General features: G+C 51.3%; 1 protein-coding gene across 1 annotated transcript in view; it reads right to left on the bottom strand.

The window, feature by feature from the left end:
* The window catches only part of LOC136373022 (dnaJ homolog subfamily A member 1-like), a 64017-nt gene extending 49754 nt beyond the window's left edge, over nt 1-14263 (bottom strand). Inside the window, exon 1 of the mRNA XM_066337952.1 lies at nt 14258-14263. The gene's annotated coding sequence lies outside the window, so the exon portion shown is untranslated. The remainder of the gene's footprint in view (nt 1-14257) is intronic.
* Between the last annotated feature and the right edge of the window lie 6369 nt (nt 14264-20632).

Below are 20632 nucleotides of genomic sequence, written 5' to 3'. Positions count from 1 at the left end.
AGCTTGAGTGAACCCACAGAAAGTCTTGCAACAATTGGAGCAGGGGCACAGCCTCAGAGGACTCGTAGAGGGGCAGTGGTGGATGTGCCAGGGGTCTCCAATGAGGGGGACACCTTGGAGTCCCATCTCCCATGAGCCTGGGGTGGCTGCCAGACACTTTCACACTTCCTGTGCCAGACTCCGGCACTCAGCATGTGGGATTCCCGCAGGCACAGGTGTCCCCAGCTGCCAGCACCATCCCTGAGGAGGGGACCTCAGCCGCGCCCCATGCAGAGGGGACAGGGGGTGCAGGGCCAGCACAGCGAAGTTTGGGGTAAATGCTTTGCTACCCAACCAAAGTAGCCACTGGCGGGACCCTCTTGTTCTGATATCTGCTCGTGTTGAAGCACACAGGTTTCCTTTAACTGACTAAACAAAAAAACCAAAAAACCAAACCAAAACAAAAAAAGGGCAAAATAGTCCATGAAACAGATTTATTTGCAGGCGATCTTAAAATCACTTTAAAACACAGCAGTAAGAGAAAACTTCTTGTTTTTATATAAGACAAACTATCAGTTTAACTTTTCCCATTTGTTGTCCATTACAGAAAACTGCTGAAATCAGCACATTAAATGCTTTCGTGTCACTGAAATTCCGTGACAAAACACAGGGAAGTGGGTCACCCGTCTCTGTTTCTGCTGCCACTGCAGGCGCTGGGGAAGGTTTCTGCAGGGACCGCAGCCCCACTCCTCGCTCTGGCGGCAGGGGAGGACACGTCCCTGTACCCGTGTCCATGTGACATGCTAGAGGGAGAAGAGGGATGCAAAAAGGAGAAGGGGCACGAGGGCTGGTGCCCCAGCAAGGGAGTGCTGGGTTCCAGTCGTCGCCCTTCGCCTGAGGTGCAGGGCTCACCCCAGGCCCGCGCCACCCCCTCCCACCTCACCTCCTTCCCAGCCCTCTCCTCCCCTTTCCCAGGCAGCCCCCTTCTCCCTTTTTTTATTTCCTCGCAGCACATTTCAAAAGCAACCCACTGCGCCGGGAAGAAAAGCCCCTCCAGTGAGATCATTGCGAGACCCCCAGACGTCGGGGTCGGGTGTGAAATGGACCTCCCTCCTCCTCCCCTCGCCCGGCCCCGCTCCCAATGAAAGGCTGTTATGTTTTGTAATGGGATTAGGGGAGCCCTGCGCCCTCCCCGCTCCGTTCCCGGCCCGAGCCCGCCGCTCTCCCCGCACTTGTTTAAGCGCGGCGAGCGCGGAGCTCTCCGTGCGGCGTCCACGGGAGCCGGGGACGGCGACAGCCTGAAAGGTTTAGTCAGGGAACAAATTGCTTCTCTGTAGGGGCCGTTTTCTTCCCAAGTTGAACATAATGATGGCAGTTTGAGGAACAGATGGTGCAGCTAAGCAGATAATCCCGCCGGCCCCGGGCTCGGGGAGAGGCAGCGCCGGCTCTGCCCGCAGCGCCCGGGGCCGTCCCGGGACGGGGGTCGCGGCGGTGTCGGGGTGACGATCGCACCCCGACCGAGCTTGGGCGAGCACCCCGCCTTCACACCTCTTCTGCCTCGGGGGTGGTTTGGGTGCCAGACTCCGCTCGTGCCTCAGTTTCCCCAGCCCTGCAGGGAGCCCTCTGCTCCGTCACTTTTCAAGGCAGGGCTCAGCTCCGGATCGCAGCCTGACCTGCGGAGATGTAATGTGAGACAGAACAGCTTTCCCCGCACTGGAGCGAAGGACAAATAAGAACAGCTCATTTTACTCTTATTTTTCTATTTTGCCTCTCTCTTCAACAATATTCAAGATGTCGAAAGAGCTGAAGATATTCCACCAGTTTGCAGGAGTTGGGCATGCAGTGTGCCTGTGTCAGGCTCAGGGATGCCAGGATCTGCCTGTTAAATGAGTCTTTATTTAAAATACACCAGCGGGAAGAGCCCAAAGCCCCACAGACAAGATGTAGGCAGGGCAAAGCATGGACACATCTGCGTGGAGCAAGCCTTGCCCTCCTGCCCACGCCACACTGCCACCAGAGACCCTTCTCCACACCACGGGGCTCTCACAGCCTTCAGGACACACTCCAGGCACACCGTACCGCATGCCTCTGTCCAGCAGGTTTGTTTAATTCATGTCTCCCCCTCCAGCCCTGTCCCCTGAGAGGCCCGGCTCTGACAGCTCCCCTGCCCTCTCCGTGGCAGCCCAGCTGCCAAGAGACCTGCCTAATTCACCTCTTGCTAATGCAGGAGCTCAATCAGCTGCTCGAAGGGTGTTTTACAAGTCAAAGCAATAACAACATCCCTCTGCTACAGCTGGGGAAACTAAGGCACACAAAGAGGTGCCCAAGAGTCCATTGGAATTAGAAGCAGGACAAAGCCTGGGCTCCCCGAGCTCCCCGTGTACATGTCCTTACACATCCACAGCCCCCACCACCTCCCCCCCCAGAGCAGCTGATGCCGTGTGCTGTTTGATAGAAAGCCAGCTAATCATCTTTCCCACCTTTCTTGGAGTGTGAATCGTTATCCCAGCGACACCTGTAAAGCTCCTTGTCAGACAAGGCTGGTGCACACATCTAATAATGGGCACCATATGGGAGAGGGAAGGCTCGGAAGAGGAGCAGGGGCCCGACCATCCCCACACTGAACAAAGAGCAGTGCCCGACGGATTCCCAGTACGGGCCAGTATCACCAGCACTGGTTTGGAATACCAGCAGCAAGGAGAGATGCCAGGCAGAGGCAGCAGTGGAGGAAGAACCACCACCCAGGGCACTAAATGCTTCAATAACTCCCCAGACAGCCCTGCCCCTTAGAAAAGGACCTGGCAAAAGTGACAAGTGAAGGATAAAGGCAGGAGAGTCGTGGTGCCCTGCTCACCACAGCATGCCCAAAGCCTGGGACTGGGCACCCCAAATCCTCCAAAGCACATCCCACCACGCCTCGGAGCTTCTGCTCACTGCCAGCCTTTCAGTGGCACAGCAGGTGTAGAAAAAGCCTCCTAGAGGTTAGATGGTGATAGGAAGGACACGATGCGAATTAGAGACTGCACTTGGACTGATCCAGAGCCCCCCAGGCTTCCTCCCTGACCTGAAGCTTTGGGGGCAGAGCTCAGCCCCTCTGCCAACCCACCCCCCAGCAAAAGTCCCCACTGCCACTGCAATTATAGAATCACATTTTCAAGCCCTCATTCATTGCCAGCAGCATAATGAGCCCCCAGGCACCATCAGCGGGGGCAAAGCAATTAAAATTGCTGCCGTGGTAGCTGCGTGGGTGGCTCTGGCGTGGGCTACTGCCAGTGCCCGTTTTGGGGCGAGTGGGCACTGCCAGGCCAGGCAGGGCCTCAGCTTGCTGCATGTCCCTGGGGGTGAACAATCGACTCGTTCTTCCCTGGGTTCAAAGAATAATAAAATAATAAATAAAAAGAACAAAGGGCCCAGTAAAGCTGGGAGTCAAGTTTATTTACAAACTGAGTATGAAGTGAAGGGCTTGGAACAAAGGTGTTATGTAAGGGACAGTCACTAAGGGGCTCTTTACCCACACTAATTGCCACTTGCTCCACTATATCCATTTATCTTGCAGCTGAAATGGCCTCCTCAGGCTTGTGGGTTCAAGCAGTGCTTGTTTGCAATGCTGCCCAGAGCAATTAGTGCACCAGCGCAGGGGCCGGGGCAGTCCCACCACCCGAGCCCACCGGGAAGCCTCACACCTCCCTGAAAAGTGGGATCATGCCCGCAGTGGGTGGAGGTGCTGGTGGGCAGGTGCCTTGGTAGGGAGAGGTGCTGCCTTGGCTTGTGTGAAACTTTGGTGTCAGTTGTGTAACGGGGAGGGACAACGAGGCTCAGTTCTGCAGGGAGACCTCGAGGTCATCCCAACCCAGCCTGGGTGGTGAGGGGCAGAAAACCATCACTGAGATTCTTGTGGAGGCAGCTGCAAGGATGATGGCCCTGACAGAATGAAGTCTGGAAAGGATGAACAGAACCAGCTGTTTGTGATGGTGTTTCCGAGGGGTCCGGCCAGAAACTGGCCTCAGGTGCAAAAGCCCAAAAGGCAGAAACCAGAATAAAGACCACCATGGGGAGAAGAAGCTGCCGTGTGTGCTGCAGGGCCTTCCTGCAGCATGTGGCCTTCCTGCTCCCATCCCTGCCCTCACCCTTGGCATGCCCAGGGGCACAAGGACCACAGAGGGATCCTTAGCTCTACTCCAGCCAAACTGTCAGGAAAGGGAGGAATATGAGGTGGCAGCACCCCCAGAAGCCGAAAGTCAATTTTATTGACAAGCCGCCTCTTGAATGGAGCCCAGGGAACAATGCCGGCCTCAGCCCAGGTCAATCAGGACTGTGTAAAGCAAGGGGCCGGCTCCAGTGGCCCCGGGAGAGCCCTCCAGGCGAGTGGCCTTTACCAACGTGTTTGCATAACCTCTGACCCCTTCTTTTGGGGTTTAATTGAAATCCCAGCTTGGTGACAAATTGGCATGACCAGCAGGCTGGAGGCCGGGAGGGTGAGCATGGAAGCGATGCTGCAAAGTCCCCTCTCTGCTCCGGCAGTGACCAGTGACAGGAAGGTGCTGCCCCTTCCTGTCCTGGCATGGGACACTTGCCAAGCCTAAGCCATGTGTTTTAATCACACCCTGCTCCTTCGTCTGATCCCATGTCACTGCTCAAAGGCCACCACAATGGGCTTGGGACAGGCGACTGCCCGGGTCCATCAGCAGCTCTGTCTCAATACAGGCAGGAGCAGACAAGCACTGTCTGAGGTGTGTAAGCCTCCTTCAGAAACACTCTGGACTGAAACCTCCTTGGACTGGAATGCTCTGATGCTTTGTTAAGAACAGAGCTCATTAGGCTGAGGCATTTGCAGTTTGCACCCTGGTAAACCCCCACCACAGAGACCCCTCTCCCTCCCTGTCCAAAGGGAAAGGTCACAGCCCATCTCCAGTCTTGTTTTGAAGAAAAAACGGGTTTTTAGAGCCAATAGTAGAAATGAGCTTCTGAAAAAAAAACCAAATGTAACTGAAGTCCCAAAGCAGCTCCCACTGACTGGGGATCAAAAACTGACATTGAGCCAAATTGAGCTGAAGTCATCCTATTTCAGAAGTTCCTGGGAGAGAGGTGAGAAATGACAGAATTCCCTGTGATGGTGGAAATCTCATTTTCTGCAGAAACCAGACTAAAAACAAAGAGAAAAAGCCCCAAACCAGACTCTTCATTCCTTTTACAGAGCATTTGCAGCATCCCAGCTGCTCCATGCAGCACATCAGTGATGCAGAGCTGTGCTACATGGAGGCACCAGTGCACCTGAGAGGGATGTCCAGGTGGGTATCACTGTTGGCTAAAGGGACTCCACAGAGTTACACCAGAATCCTCCAAAACACAAATATTTTCCCTCTACTTTTCTTCCTGTCCCAGAACACCAGATTCTGGGATTAGACTGCAGAATTCTCCTGCCCACAGGTAAAGAGTTAATATTTCACATTGTGTAGATCATCCAATATGAATCCCAGTTGCCCTTTAACAGGGTTGGAATAACATCTGGTACCATGTGCAACCACACCCCTGAAGTGCAAATGGCACAAGTGAGACTTGAACAATTCCCACCTAAATCCGTGCGATTTCCACGTGCAGGCAGGAGCCTGTGAATCATTGAGGCTCCTGCCTGTAGTTCTGCTGGCCGTGTCCTGTAGGAGTCCTGGAGGAACATCCCACACTTTGGAGCAACAGTCACACACTTTGCAGTACCAACGCAAGACTTTTCCTCAGGGGCGTGTCTGTACATCCAATTCATATTAAAGCACCCTAAAAACAGAGCAGTCCCACATTGAGGAAAAACCCAAAAATATCTCCATTGCTGTCTGCTTTACTGTCTGCACCTCATTTGCAGATCATTTACAGGGATTTTTACATATCCTAAAATACTTCTAATTGCAGGTTTCATGTCTGTTATCTGTCACTGATTAATACATTTCATTGCTATTATTGTTATTATTACTATTAATTGTGCTTCCATCCAATTCACAAATCAAAGTCTGTTGCCCAGGATTGAGTCACAAGAACCAGGTTTGTTTCTAGGAGGTGCAACCATCAGAGGTGATGAGACTCTTTAAGAGCAGCCCCTTCCCCTCAGATTTCAAGCTGGCTTGCAAAGAGCAGCAGATCACCACTTTGCAGAAGATGTACAAGGTGGGGGATAAATTGGCCCCAATGGCTACAATAAACTGAGGGTACTGATGGGGACCAGACAACTTGATCCCTTCACCCTCCTACCTCCCTGTGCCACCTTGCAGTTTGCCACATTTCAAGGGAAAGAAACGGGTTGTAATTTTGTTTTGTTAACCTCCTTCTCTCCCAGCCCCACACACCATTGGGAATAAATCTGGGATGATTTTATTCTCCCATCGTTTCTGCCCCCACCTTCCAGGACAGCCAGGCCCTCACGCTCTGCTGGCTGGCACTTAGCCACCTTCCCGTGTGCCCCGTGGGTCACTATTCCCCCAAACAACCTTCGGTTTCCACCAGTTGAAGATCTTAGAGGCTTCTTGCACAAAACCCTTTGAGGTATTTCATGCAAGGCTTGAAAAGGCTCCTGCTTCCTCTGGGGGGCATTATCATGACAACCGGCTTTAATTCTGCACAGATCCAGGCTCCCAGCTGGATCCTCAGCCACGCCAAGTCCCCCTGACACCCTTCGGCTGGCTCAGAGAGGCCAAAGGAGCACACGGGTCCCAGGATCACGGGGAACTTGCCCAGCCCCATTTCCCAGTCCTCATCCTCATATATATTCCCTTCCAGTCGCCCCGCACTTTTCTCTGCGTGTTCTTCTTTTTCGAGCTGTGCCCTCCTCTTCCCCACTCCCACCAGGCACTTCCCCCCTCCCCGCGGTCCCTCTCTGTCCCCAGCATCCCCCTTTCTCTCGGCTCTCTATAAACAAAGCGCCTCAGTGTCTGGGGGAAGAAAAGTTGCATTATGCAAATGGGAAAAAGCGAACAGGAGATTTCTCACTCCGAGAACCCCCATTCCGGGCCTGCACCTCGGTTTCCATGGCATGACCAAAGCCTGCTGGAAGCTGGTTTGCATACGGATGAGAGAGGAGATGAAATCAGCACGAAAGCCCATCGCTGACAGAACACCATTGTTTAGCCTGTCTGATTTGGAGGCTAATGAAACGCCATTAAAAAAAGAAAGAAAGAGGAAAAAAACCCTGCCGCTTTCATCCTGGCTTTGGTCAGGGATGGGGAGGGGGGTTTAAGTATGATGACAGAAGATCATCTGCACTCTCGGACTTGGGGTGAAGGTATTCTGGCACCGGGGAAGGAAATTCCCGGGATGCACTGCCCCTGCAAGCGTGAGCGATGCCGACAGGAGATGGTGCTGTGGGCAGAGCACTGGGCTGGGAGAGGCTACCAAGGCAAACCCAGTTTTGCTCCTCTCCAAGAGACACAGGAGCATCCGGGCATGAAAACATCCCAACTGCAGCCACAAACCTGCCCAGCCTAGGGCACATCTCGGGGAGTCCATCCATCCACTCAGAAACATGCCATGTCCAGGAGAGACACTGGAGCAGGCTCATGGGCAGGGATCAGGCTCTCCCAGGTCACAGGCTTTCACGGTGGAATCAATTAAAAACTGCGAATAAAAGGCTGGGGTGGGGAGAAGGTCAAGGAACTGCTCAGTGCTACCATGCTCCTTCACCACACAAACCATGACTCTGCTGGAGGAGAGGGAAGAGACAACACAAAACAGAAACACACACGGGCGCCCCATCTGCCCCATCCCAACAGCCTCCTTGGGCTGTTCCTGACGCTCTAGTGCATCCCAGCACCTTTCCCAGGGCTCTGAGGAGCGGGATGGATGGAGCAGGAGCACGGCCACTGGCTCTTGGCCCTCGGTAGCTCTCCTGCCCTCGGCCCTGCCATGGCCACCCAATCCCTTTCCCGTTGCCCCACTGCCAGAGGCACATTGTCTCCAGTGTGTGCCTTCGAGAACAGCGTGATTGGCCTTGAAAGGGCTGATTTGCTTTCCCCGGTCCATTGAAACGCCGGAGACCAAAGCCTGTTCCCTCCAGGCGCTCGGAAACCTGGCACCCTTTCCACTTCGCTTCCCTGTGCCCCTCAGCCCAGGGGCTCCTGCTGAGATTTTGCTGTCAACAGAGTTTTGTTCCCTTTCTAGGGCAGCGCAGAGGGGACACAAGGACCTTGAAAATGGCAGCTTCTTTGACATGACTATTCTCCTTCGACCCCCCTGGCTGAATAAACAACTCACAAAAATGGAGTTTACTGTATTTCCTCCTCAGGGGGAAAACACTGCATCTTGGTCCTAATTAATTTACCTAATTAACACTGGGTTTGTATGCAAAGACCTCTTTCTGTACTGGCCGGGACAGAGGAAATAACAGGAATAAAAATATATTCAGACAACCCTCAGCCCCGACTGCAAAAGGGACATCGCAGGATGAACTGTGCTACACTGATCATTTAAGCCTCAGAGAAAGCATCTGCAGGAGAATGACCTCCACCTTTACCTCCCCTCTGTTTGGGGCCAAATCACACCAGCATCTTGACACTGGGCAGGAGGTGCAGTGCATGCCCTTGGGGAATTCACTGCTGGGACAGGCTCAGGGGGATGGAGCAGAAGGGACATCAAGGAACAGATCCTGTGAAGGAGGGGAGCGAGGAGCAGAGTACAATTCAAGCTGCGGGGCTGACCCCTCTGCCACCTTTACCAGCAAGCTCTGTACCCATTTACACCTGCCTGGGGCCAGCTCCATGTTTAGACCCTGAATTTTCCCAAGGTTTGCCCAGCACCCAAGCAAGCAGTGCTCGCCTTCCCTGCTCCTGCCTAGGAAAGCCCTGCTCTGCTATTTTGTTCTTTTCCCTGCCAGATGCCAGCTCTCTTCAGCCTCTTTCTTCTCCCCACGCTTTGCTTTGCCGCATAGTTCCGGAAATCAGAAACAAAAGAAGTGGAAAGAAAATAGGCTGGATCTAGGGGGGAGGAGGGGGAGTTTCCCTTCCGTTAAGCTTTTCCAGCTCTCCCTGCCTCCCAATATGAGACACGATATGGCACCTCACATGACGAGCGCTCGCGCCCACGTGCGCGGACACGTGATGGGATGCCCAATGATGCCAGGCTGCTGAATGGAGGCCAGAGCCAAGAGGCTGGGTTTGAGCCCAACCTCTTTGGCAGGAAAAACAGGAGGATGTAGGAGAAGCTCCTCTCTGCTCTCTGCAGCCCAAAGCTGCATGGCTGAAACACACAGGCTAGAGGGAAAGTGTTCACATTTACAGGCTGAACAGAAAGTGTTCACACTTACAGGCTTTGTGACTGAGTTTAAGCAGTAAGAGCTGTGCTTTCAGGGCAGAATGTGGGCTCAGTCCCGCTGTGGTTTTTGGGGCCCTACAGATGAGATTCTGGCAGCCCAAACTTCCTAAGCACTGTGAACTGCAGAGCCTGAGTCACTCATCTGCCTCCGCATTTTCACGTAACCCCCCTTCCAATTGGGCTGACAGCATGGGTTTAGGTGTCCACATCATCTTAATAGTTCGATTTACAGATATTTTTGGTTTATAAAGGGAAATCCCCCATCTCAGTCTTCATATTCATTCATTGAAATGGCCAGCAGTCATCCTAGAATTTGCTTTCCACAACAAATAAAACCCCAGCTCAGTATGTGTTTCCATTTGGAAGTTTCAGCTCCCACTCCAAGCACGCTGCCTTTCCCAACTCCCCTCATTTACGACAGTACTGAATTTCAACACTGCCATAAGCAGCTCCCACCCTCAGAAGCCCTGTCAGGATTCTCCACAATGGAGGTGGAATGGGCAGGACCCTTTGTGCATCCCGACGGACAAGGAGGAGAGAGGAAAGGTGTTTGCAGCACAGGCTCTGCTTTGCTTTCCTCGGGGAAGATTGGAGTGTGCCCCAGCACCAGGAATGCGGCCGGAGCTGCTCGAAGCCGCGTGGGGCAGAGGCTGGTTTGCTCCAGCCACCAGTATGAGCTGCAAAAGGAGATGAGAAAATGGACCATGGAGCCACGCCAGGAAGGGACACGCTGAGGCTGACACAAGGGCCCCATCACTACCTTGGCACTGGGGCACCTCCCAGGCTGAGGTCCACTTCCAGGCTGGAGGGAGAGCAGGGCCAACACCGCGTCCTCATCCGGCTCCCAAAGCAAAGCCCAGCATGGCCTCAGGGGAGCACAGAGCTGGCAAAATCAGTGCAGAGCACCAGCCCTCTGCCAAAACAACCATTGCCACAGCCCAACACTCCAGTTGTATCCTGGAAGAGAGATCTCAAACAATTCCACTTACCACTGGTGCAGGAGCAGGGAGATGGTCCCACCACCAGAAACCTGCTATTAGTGGCAGGTGCTCTGTCCACCCCATTTCCAGCTGCCGCCAGACTTCCAGTAATTCTCAGTGACCTCATTTTCACTTCATTTTGTAAATAATTTTTGGGTTGTTGTTTTTAATTTTACTCAGTTTTTAATTTGTTGTTGTTTCCCTCTGAGCTGGAGTTTGTCATTTAATCAACTTAGACCCAGATATCCTGGAGGGTGTTTGGGGAAGGGGGGTGGGGGGGGGAAGAATGAAAACGCTAATGTCACATCACCTCCCTAAAATGAGTTTTAATTGTAATCCTTTAATCCCTCTCAGATGGCCCTCTCTTCACTGATGTTTTTCATAATTATTCCTTACCATTTTCCCATCGGTCTAAGGAGTGTCTTCAAGAGGGAGGGGGTGGAGAAAAGGCCCTTTTATAAAATAATAATAATGGGCCAAATTAAGACACAAAGAGAGAAATAACAAGGGGGCAAGGGCTGCAGAGACAGAATGGGGATTATTAATGCCTCCCCCCTCAGAAATTTCAGTGATGGTGCTCTCAGCCACCCCAATCAGTGGGCAATTGAGGCTTGTTTGCTCGAGTGGCTGCATCCTCCTACAATGACCCACATTTAGCCAAGTGGCTGCATTGACAGAGTACCAGGTGTGCAGGATTGAGAAACTGCCTCGAGGCAGTGTCTCGCCAGCCCGCCCAGCACTGAGGGTCTGCACAGGGCTGCCCACCTCTGGGACAGTGCCCACCTGCCTGAGGACATGGTCAGTGGGAATTTCCCCTCCAGAACTGAGGAGCTCCCAGGGCCCTCTGCCACTCTGGAGGGCATTGAAGGGCATCGTTCCCACTGCTGCTGCTGCCAGTTATCAGCCCCATTACCCTCTGCAACCAGTTGTAACTTCTCCCTTGGTCTTATCCCGATGGAGCCTGAAGGATGCTGAAGAGCAAAGGTGCTGACTGCCCCAGCAGCAGCAGCACAGAGGTTATGCATGGCTTGGGAAGGAGGTGAGAAAGGGTTTTCAGAATGGTCACAGTCCTGTCAAGGGGCCGCTGAGCCCTCAATGCCATCTCAGCCCCCGGTGCTCTTGCCTCCACCTGCCAGCAGGCACTCCTGTCCCCCTGCAAAGCTGAGCCAGCAGGAGACCTGTGTCCCTGGCCAGTGGCTCTAAGCAGCACCCACTTCCACACAGGATTTCAGGGTCTCTGCTGCTTTGGAATGCCAGATCCATCACAGCCATGTCTGGTGCAGCATCTCCCTCCACAGTGCCAGTGCTGCACAGATAGGAACATCACCCAAAACCTCTTGAAGGGACCATAAGCCAAATAAAAGTCCACTGATTTCTCCTGAACACTTTGGAAAGCTAATCTGAACCAAGTATTCCGGTTAATCGGGCACTCAAGTCTCTAAGAACACAGGGATGTTGATTCAGGGGAGTTAAAGGATGTGGGCCTCAAGAGCACAAGCAGGAATTGGGATGCCGTGGAAGTCAGGTCCCTAACACGAACTGCAGAGCTTTAACTCCAGAGCTGCTCTGGGGAAGCATCCAGTGAAAGGGGAGCGTTTACAGACCACTGAACTTGTGTTTAATCTGGGAAACCTCTTGTACAGGTCTGACAGGGGTTAATCCACCCCTAACGTCTCTTTCACCCTCTCTCCTCCTCCCCAGCCATAAAGCTCAGCAATCCTTGCTAATCATCCCATTACTTCAATGAGCTTGACCCAAAAGGCTCCAGCAATGCCTCAGCTCCCTGTTCCAGCTTTCTCCCTGCAGCCACCTGCCCCATCCCACCCTGGCCACGGCGCAGGGATCAGACTGACAGTGCATGTCGGCAGGGTGACCCTTGGGGACAGCAGGTCTTGGCCGCAGTGACCTTGGAGGGCAAGTGATTCTTGCAGGAACAAAGAGCCCCTGTGTGCCAACAGGCTGGAGTTTGTGTGCAATTAACTCTGGGCAAACCAAACAGAGCGAGTTCATGAGCGCGGAGGCTGGGAGCGGCTCAGGGTTTATGGACTCCCAGCTCTGAGGGAAGGGGGACAAGCAGCCCCTGAGCAGCAGGAGCTGCACAAGCAGAGATGAAGAGAGCCCTGGACACAGAGCAGGGTAGGGAGGGGAGCAAAAATAGGATTACATCAGGGGTATGGCTGACAAATAGTGTCAGGCACCAGGAGCATTTGGAGGGAAGAGCTGCAAAGAAATGGATCCCTTTAATTATCACAGTTGAGCATCAGAGGAGGAAGCACCTCACGGCTGGAGGGGATGAGATGGTCAGTGGGAACTTCCCTTCCACTCTGGAGAAGGCTGGAGGGTCACTGTGGGTCGGCTGGACACGAGTGTCTCTCCTGCAGCCTGACTCAGGGTCAGGAATGGGGAGGATGGAAAAACCCTGGGTCTGACACAGTCTGGGGCTGCTCAGGGTCAGGGGGGCACAGAGGGGCTGTTTTACCTCTTGGCCTGCCTGGCACTGGGGGGATGCAAATCCCATCCAGCCAGGGAAAAAAGAGGAGCTCAACACCGCAAAAGGTCTCCCTCTTCCCCAACACATCTCCCTCTGAAAACAGAGAAGAAAAGAAAATTAAAATATTGCTGTGTGGAATTTCTCAAGAGTTCCCATGCAGGAGCAACAAAGTGCCGGGTTTGAACTGCAGTGAAACATGACAATTGCATGCAGAATTTTCAATTATTTGTGCAGTACAGTGTCACTGGAGATGCAACACACAGCAGAAATTTACTGAAAGTAAAGTCCTAAGATACTTCAGGGTATGTTACTAGTCCTCAATAAATGCATTGGAATATCATATTAGTGGGTTTTTCCTGCTGCTGACAATGAAATACTCCCATAAAATACATCAATTTCAGTAAAACTGTGTTTTCCTGGTGACATATCACCAATGATATGAACACCTCCTCTCCCGTCAGCCCTAAGCTGCTCCTAGGCTCTGGCACAAATGAGTTCCATGGGGCTGCACCAAGAGGCCTCAGACGACAAAAATGACCACAAATCCACTTTCCTCCCTTCTCTCACATGAACTTCCATGCTCCAGCTGCAGCCCTGTCCATCCCCTGCAGCACCCTTGCTTCAGGTGACGCTTTTGGACAAAGCCACAACACCAGTGATTCCAATCACCAGCCTCAAGTATTTTTGTTGAGCTGCCTTTTCCCGGGAGAAATGCCTTTCGTGAAAACAAGATAAATCCATGGAAGAAAAACAGTGGAAGAGGGAAGGCTGGAGAAAACAACCCCAGACCTTTGCTTCTTTTTGAAGTGATTTTTAATTTTTACGGTTACACCCGTTCCGTGGCTATGTGGGAAATTTGAAACCAGGGGTTCAGCCGTAACCAGCACCGAAGCGATGCCGCATCCCTGAGCACTGCTCCCCCGCTTCCAGCCCCTCTGCAGCCCCCCAAAGTCCTGAGCCCATTGTCCTTGGCACGGAGGTTGGCACCGAGGCACGGGGAGCAAAGCAGAGGCTGTGGTGTTGGGGTGGCAGGGCCCTGCACCCCGAGCCCGGTGCCATCCCCACCGCAGGGCACGGGCAGCTGGGCATCCTCGGGGAACAACTGCAGCCACAGCGGATAAAAAGAGGAGCGGGGGGGAAAGGAAAAGAAAAAGGGAAAACAGCCCCCTTTAAAATAAAGAGGAGGAGGAGGAGAGAGCAAGGGGGTGGGGGGGTGTGTAAAAATCGTTAGCACTAATTATCAGGCACAGGGACAAACGATTAATTTGCAAGTCAATTAGTCTCAGATAGGTTCACGTTTCCTGTTCTCAGCCACTGAGGGGGAAAGAAAGAGGGAGACACAACTGCGGCCTTAATCCTCCTCAGAGGCGGCCATGGCGGGGCTGCCTGCCCGTGCCAAGGCGGAGGGAGGGGGGCCACAGCTGGCACGGCCATGGCGAGGGTCGCCCGTGGCCAGGACCGTTATGTGCCAGTCATTGTGCCCTCAGCGCGGCCCTGGCACGGCGCCGGCCCTTCCCGCCACCGCCGCCGCCATTTGCGAGCCCCTGACGCCATTTTGTTGCTGCCGCTGTGGTGGATGTTTCACCCTTGGGTGCCGCGGACGGGGGTGCTGCTGCCTCCCTCCAGCGCTGCCAGGCCCCTGCAGCCGCGGGCGCCATCGAGGGCCGAGGGGATGAGGGTGTGGAGAGAGCTGGCTCCGGCCCCAGGGTATGGCAGCGCTGTGCGGACAGGCAGAGGTCTTGTCTCCACCTTGAAGCCATCGGGGACAGGTGGGAACCGGCCCCGTGCCAGCAGCTGTCACCCCTCCGTGTGGGTCCCCAGGCTGTGCTGCCAGCGCCCAAAGCAGTGGGGATTAGCCCGAAGTTGCCCTCTGAGCAGCAGCGAACGAGCCCCGGGCTGGGGGCTCAGGCAGCCGAGGATGGGCAGGAGCCCAGGAGTCGGGGGGCAGAGCCATGGCTGGTCAGGATGGCCCCAGCCCGAAACCGGAGTTGCAGGGATGTGGCGCCGTCATCATTATGTGCACCAGATCTCACAAAAACAGCACATAAACCAGTAAAATAGACATTTTCTCGGGGCGACTTGAAGACCCAATCCAACATCACCTGTTTGTGAGAAACACGGGTGTAAAACTGAGAAAAGCAGCTCAAAGGATGGATAAAAGCAACAGGGGAGGGAAGCTCATAGTGAGGGAGAGAAGCGCCTCCAGCTCCATTTTGCAGGACAGACACAGCGTCCAAAACCACATGGACATGCTGGGGAATGGGTACCCGCACCTTTCCCACTCCAGCCACCCTGAAGCTCAGTTCCATCCCTCCACGAGGGCAGCAGCTGTTGGTGGTGCCAGTGCCCCTGTGCTTATGCCCGGGTGCGGGAGGGTGCGGCGCATGATCTGAATGTGCTCGGCGTTCCCCACGGTCTGCGCGGGGATATTTGTGTGCGTGTGGACACAACATGTCTGGGACCTGACAAAAGGCATCTGATTGACACAGAAAAGGGGGCTGACAAAAGGCTGAGCAGGGCTGGAGAGCCCTGCACAATAACTGGGCGCCGGTACCACGCGCAAGGGTGGGGGATCCGGGCAGGCAGGGGGAAGCAGGGTGGCTTTTAAGGATACCTCTGCATCCCACATTAAAAAAAAAAAAAAAAAATGAATACATGAAGAATCTTTCAGCTTTGCTGATGGGCAGAGCGGGGAAGCTTATACTTAGCCAGGGAGATTTGTAACACCGTCCTCGGCGGTGCCAGGGACAAAGGGAGCCCACTGTGCCAGGTGAAACACACACCCAGGGACAATGGCAGGGCACCTTCCTTTGCCCAAAGCGCGCTGGAGCTTTTCTAGCTCTGTGACAGGGTAAAATCCAATGAACTGTGAAGCCTCAGGAATGGCCTGAAATGTGGTTAAAGTGCCTCTGGATGGAAAGGCAGCCAAGCTCCTCTCTGGAAGGGATGCAGCCTCCAGCCCGCTGCCGTGCCCTGCCCTGGGCACCTGTCCCCTCCAAAGTCATCTTTGCTTTCTAGAGGTCTCCAGGGCACTGAGTGGGTGAAAAAACATTGATTTTTCTTGTCCTGGGCAGCTTGCACCTGGAGCAAGAAGCCAGCTGAATAACTGGGAATACCTGCATTTTTCTAAGAAAATGTTTAAAAACTTTTCAAAGTTTTTTTTAATTGTTTTTTTTCCCCCTTGTCTTAGTGAGAGTCAAAAGTATTTGAGACTTATGCCTCCACTGATGGAGTGGCTTTGCTGCGTGAGCTGCTGGATGCTGCTGAGCATGTGAAAGATATATATCCAGTGAAAGATACTATTTATCTTTAAAAAGGAAAAACTCCCCACACTTTTTATTCTTTTGCTTTAATTACAGTCTGAAAATTTCAACGAGCTTCATAATGGATTAATGTTTTGCAACAGATAGTCTCAAATAAATGTTTTGCAATTAAAATTGATTTTGAGCAGGACTGACACGCGTTTACTAACTTTTGTTCAACCACACACCTGAGATCTCCTGTTTCTGTGTAGGCATGGAATAACTTCCAAAACACCAACTCCTTTTTTGATACTTATTCATTTAGAGGGTCCACTTTTTTTTACCTTTTTTTTTTTTTTTTTTTCCCTAGAGAAAAAAAGGGAACACTAAGAAAATGTTTAGTTCACAATAAAGAATCAATCCAAATTCCTAAGAATAATAGGAAATACCCTGGGATGATGCTACACAAAGGAGCTAAATTGGTTCCCACCAGCTCAGGACCCTGTAAAAGCCTTGTTAAGAAATTTTTTTTAATGTGGATATTTACAATTGTAATTTCAAATACGATATTCTATCAAAATAATTTCTAATTATAATGGGAAAAAATTTAGTGCATTCAAACATTTCTTGAATACTGTTTATTCTAGAAATGAACAAACATTAGTGGCAACAATAATAAAGTGGCTAAAATCCCTATTTTTTTTTTTTAAACTTCCGAGGGCAAATGATCGCTGCCATTTATGCCCCCAGTGAAAAGTTGTGGTTTTTTCGTTTGCTAAATTAAGAGGCAAAGTGGGAGAATTACATTTAGTAACTGGCTTAAAACGGGATCCTGCTTGACCCGACAAATCCCGGGTAACAAGACGGCTTTGTCTGAGCGTGTGGCAGGAGAGATTTCACACTTCCTCCGGCACAGAGCTGAGAGCAGACCCAGAAACACACGATATTCCCCCAAACTTCCCCTCATGGGTTTTAGGGGAGATAATTCCACTTCATCGATTTTTAGAGGGAATAAAAAGGAATATATGGATTGGATCCATTTAAAGAGGGTTGTTTGGGGTTTTTTTGTCTATTTGATGGGATGGAAAATTGAGACGAGAAAAGGCAGAAAACGAAGCTGAAGTTATGTTGGGAAGGATTGGGGAGGACTGGGGGGTTTCGGGAACTTTCCCACTTTCAGGACAGCCCTGAATCCTTCCCAGCGCCGGGGGCAGCGAATTCCACCCGGGACGGCGCGGGGACTTTCCTCCGTGGGAAATAAATTAAAATTAAAAAAAAAAAAAAAAAAAAAAAAAACCAAAAAAAAAAAAAAAAACCAAAAAACCAAAAAAAAAAAGAAATGCCAATGATTATTTTCAAAGGAGGCGCTGCGGGTCGGGCCGGGGCAGTCGGGCTCTGCGCTTTGAGCCCGAGGTCCAGCGCTGCCCCTTCCCTCAAATGCCCGTTTTCTGCAGATTTGGGGTTTAACCCGGGATAAAACAACTCAGCTCCTGCGAGTTCAATGCGGGTCTTGTCGCTGCCGGCAAAGTCCTGTTTGCAGATGAATGATTTGCCCTGTTGCGAGGCGGCTGCACCCCCGCACCCCCATTCCCGACTCATCCCCCCGTTCCCGGTTCTGCTCCCCTTCGGGACCACCCCCAACAGCCCCGCAGGTTGCACCGAAAGAGGGAAAAGCAGACAACTTTTGTAGCCTTTGTTATTTCTATTTGTTGTGTTTGCCTCGCTCATAGTCTGGGGTTACTCCGATCAACTGCGTATCAACTAATTTAATTTAAAAAAGCTTATTTTATAATCTGATTTGAGAGGGGGGAAATCTCCGTTTATGATTTTTTTTTTCCCCCTGCGTGCTGGAAGCGATCATTATTCTTGCATTTTCTAATGAAATGCAAGATTACAAATTAATTGAATTGCTTCCCCGCTTCCCCCCCCCCCCCCCGCCACCCCCTTCAGTCTGTCGTCTCTGGTAAATTTGGGGCTAATCGTAAATAAATTGCAAATATCCACAGCGAGAATGCAGGGTGGTTTTTTGTTTGGTTTGGACCGAGCAAACCCGGGGACGTGGCTGGTTTGCAGCAACTCTACGAGCAATCCCCGCGTGGAGAGTCCCACCGGGACCCCCATGGCAGAGGTCTCCCCACAGCTTCTGGGGAGAGCAGTGCTGGGGGACCGGCAGGAAAAAACACCACGGAACAAAACAGGAGGTTTGAAGGGTTGGGAGATGGGAAACGGGTCTCGCTCACTCTCTCTTTTATTTTTAATATTTTTTCCTTTTTTTTTTTTTTTTTTTTAAATAAACCCCAGAAACACGAGGATTTTAGCCGATTGCTCCAAACAGACCAGAGCAGGGAGCACAGTGAGAGAGCAGCGGCAGCTTCGAAAGTGCCCCCAAACCTGCAGCCCCCTGGAGCTGCCGCCGGAGCCGGCGCGGTCCCGGCAGCTCCCTCCTGCCCCGGCTCCATCCATCACACACGAGGCTGTGCTCGAACTGCAGCCCCTCCAAAAAAAAACTTGGAGTCTAAAAGGAAAAGAATAAAATAAAATGCATTCATCTTGTGAACCCTCAGTTTGTCATGATGCAGCTGGAAATCCTGGGAAATAGTGCGGGATTTGTGGAGTTTAAGTTTTCCACTTGAGCCTCTAATATCAATTGAATTGGTTTTAATTTTGGTCTTATTTTTTTGACACACCTAAACATAGGTCTTGTATTTATAATCATAGGGATTAAATCTGAGGTGCACTACCATTATTATTATTATTATTATTATTATTATTATTATTATTATTTACTACTACTATTTTTTTTCTTTCTTTTTTTTTTTTAACAGCACAGTTCTGTTAGAAAACACTGCACCTAGATTATTTCTATTTTATTTTCACAAAGAACTTAGAATCTGTCCATTTTACTTGCTAGTGTATTCAGTCACTATTTGATTAGACTTACTGTAAACACAGTCGGTTTATGTCATATAAATAATTACTTTTCATCAAATTAAATTTGATGAAAAATTGTTTCTTCACTGAAGCAAGTGTGAGGGTTGTGCCTCCTGGACTGGACACTGGTACTCCCTACTCTCGTGGCAGAGGATTTCAGATTTCTCCCTGACTTGTTCCATTGGCCTCGAGTGAACCATTTTTCACCTTTAACCAAAAATCAACGTGTTCCAGGGTAGAAAATATCTTCATAAATATACAAAATGTGGAGTTTTTTTGCTACTGCTTCTCCAGGAAGAGCCAGGACCATCCTGTTTTCACTCTTCTCTCTCAAACAGCAGAAATAGAAGTTTTGCTGCAGAACTCTCCCCCCGGCAGAGATAGGAGGTGCCCCCACACTGCCCACAGTCCCTTCAGCATCCCCCCAGCCCCGTGGCTTTTTCCAGTCCTGGAGCCCTTGCAAAGCCCTGCAAAGGGTCTTCGCCCTCTCTGCCCTCTCCCTGCTTCAGTAGAAACCCATCTTCTACTGTCACCAATGCACAGATTGCAGAGAGGGGAAAAAAAATCAGATCTTCTGGGCCCTGACATGGCAGGGGTTTCCCAGCTCTGGGATGGGGAGAGCACCCTCTCAGCAGGGCTGTTTCACTACAGAGAAGTTTTTGACTCCATATAAATGACACTGAATATTTGCTTCCGAAGTCAGAAAAACTGACAAATCAGCAAGCGTTATTTAGGGAAGCACTGGAAAGGCAACATCTCCAAAATTTCTAGGAATTTAAACGTGGATTTTTTAATGTTTCTTTCAGAAAGTTTAAACTTTTTTTTTTTTTTTTTAAGCAGAAAAAACCCCAGAAGTGACTTTCAAAGCCAAGCATTGCTCCTAGCAGAGCTCACCCGAGGGGTCACTAGTGCCTCCCAAAGACACCCCCACATGTTCCCCTAAAAATAATTTTTAGAAAAGCCCAGACTCAAGTGCACATCCTCCCTGCCTCAGCCTGAACCCTCTTTTCCCTCTGTGTAAGTGCTGCATCCCAAGGAAAACGTTTCACCTGGTATCAAAGTGCGATTTGGGAGGAGGCTGCAAGGCTCTGTGCAGCCCCCCGGGACAGTGTATGTCAGCCCCCATTCCTGTGAGAAAAATCACAGGATAAGTTCTATTCCCTCTGAAAGCCCAGTAACACCCCCCCACCACATTCATGTTCTCCTTGGACTGTTCCTCATTTTCTGTGCACTAGACCCCTTTTTTTCCTAATTCCCCCTTAAAAGGAAATAAAAAATCTGTTCTAATTTGGAAGAGGAAGAAGTCCCACATACATGTCCTTTAATCAGATATAAACAGTGTGAGATAACAGGGATTTTAATTTCTTTCCAACTCTGTTAATTTTGATTCAACCTTTCCCTATGGCATCACCTTCAGCTGTAGGAGCAGCCCAGGGCTGATCCTCCCCTCTTTGCTGGTGACACAAACAAAACCAGCACTTTTTAGAGCCAGAGACATTAAGCAATGAGGTATTTGTGATAAATGTGCCTGCCCTGGCTCTGACATTGTAGGGAGGTGTCCATGAACAGACAGAGATTCTGATTCCTCTGGCCGCAGCAGCACTGCAGGACTGATGGGAGGCAGCACCAAAACCTTGTCTGGGGAATGGATAAAGCCAAAACGATAATTGACACCAAACACAGTTCTGACCAGGGTGGTGCTTAACTGGATATTTCATAGG

The sequence above is a fragment of the Sylvia atricapilla genome, chromosome 30 (genome assembly GCF_009819655.1).
Source record: "Sylvia atricapilla isolate bSylAtr1 chromosome 30, bSylAtr1.pri, whole genome shotgun sequence".
Classification (NCBI taxonomy): Eukaryota; Metazoa; Chordata; class Aves; order Passeriformes; family Sylviidae; genus Sylvia; species Sylvia atricapilla.
This window is presented reverse-complemented; position numbering and strand designations above follow the sequence as displayed.